The sequence below is a fragment of the Macrotis lagotis genome, chromosome 5 (assembly GCF_037893015.1).
Source record: "Macrotis lagotis isolate mMagLag1 chromosome 5, bilby.v1.9.chrom.fasta, whole genome shotgun sequence".
Taxonomy (NCBI): Eukaryota; Metazoa; Chordata; class Mammalia; order Peramelemorphia; family Peramelidae; genus Macrotis; species Macrotis lagotis.
This window is the reverse complement of record NC_133662.1, coordinates 8953788-8955195: the sequence shown is the minus strand read 5'-3', so window position 1 is coordinate 8955195 and position 1408 is coordinate 8953788. Positions and strand designations below refer to the sequence as shown.

The 1408-nt window shown below is 44.1% G+C and overlaps 1 pseudogene; it reads left to right on the top strand.

Moving 5' to 3' along the window:
* The first annotated feature begins 492 nt into the window (after positions 1-492).
* Positions 493-1088, top strand: LOC141489605 (large ribosomal subunit protein uL18m pseudogene; annotated as a pseudogene).
* Positions 1089-1408: the final 320 nt, after the last annotated feature.

Genomic DNA, 1408 nt, shown 5'->3' with positions numbered 1-1408 from the left:
TTAGTGTAGTTTTATCCCACACATGCACATTTCACTCAGTGTCAATTCATGCAAGTTTTTCCAAGCTTCTCTGAAATCCCATCTTTCCTGATTTCTTTTTTTTTCACATGAACAAAGAAAGTTTTATTTGTGCAAATGTATTTCTTCATTTATACTATATGATTATATCTTCCACTAGATTCTACAATACCTGAACAATGTCATAAGTTGTCCTATGCTGCTGAAAGTAATTCTACTGTCTGTAATCTGATAGGCCCTACCAAGGTAGAAAGGTTTTGCATTTAGTCATGAACTCTATGTGCAGATAAGTCATCCATAGACCAGCCAAGTTAAATTCAGGGAAACTTACCATCAAGAGGCTGGCCACATACTGATGAATTTTTCTGTTAAAACAAGAGTTTCCAGCAGCTCTGTCCTGAACCAAGAAGGCCGCGCCCAGGCACCTGTGCAGAGCCAATCGCTGGAGCCACTTCTGCAGGGGTGGTTGGCCAGATGGCACTGCGGGCAGGGGCCCGGGGCCTGTTGGCTCTGTGCAGGAAGCCCAGCCCTGCAGCTTCACGGTAGGCACCCCTCACCACCAGCTCCGACCCGACCCAGGCGCCCGAGGGGGACACGAAGGAAAACGAGGCAATTGCGCTGGAATTCACCAACCGGAACCCCCACAACTTGGGGAGCCTGGACCTGGCCAAGAAGGAGCCGTGTGGCCGCCCTGGGCCTATTGGCACAGGTTGAGAGTTCATCGGACTCAGCGCTACATAGAAGCATTTGTTGAATATCATAATGGAGATGTTGTGGTTTCAGCATCCACCCAAGAATGGGCTATTAAGAAGCACCTCTATAGAACTCCAAGTGTTAATGCCTGTGAGAATATTGGAAGGGTTCTGGCCCAGAGATGCCTGCAGGCAGGAATCAACTTCATGGCCTTCTGTCTCACACCTTGGGAATCATCCTCAATACAGCGACTACAGAATGCCATGAAAGAAGGTGGGGCGGTGCTACAGGAACCCAGAAGAATCTATGAATAAAAGAGAAATTTAATTTCTTGTGGACTTTTAATTTAAAATTTCAGCTGTTCTTTTATCAAGAGACAGGAGCTTGAGGGATAATCATCTTGGTGTTTTACAGTATAATAAATATGACATTTTTTTAATTAAAAAAAAAAGAGTAAATCCTAACAAAGAATTCAAGGCAAGTAGAGCTTGCAATCTTTTTGAAGGGAGTACTGATTTCATACTGTTGAAATTATGGATCATTTCCAGTATCGTGTTCAATTCTATTTTAGTTGTAAAGCAACCATTTAAAAAAAAAAGAGGGGCAGCTAGATGGCACAGTGGATAGAGCAATGGCCCCCGGAGTCAGGAGAACCTGACCTGAGTTCAAATCCAGCCTCTGACACTTAATAATTACC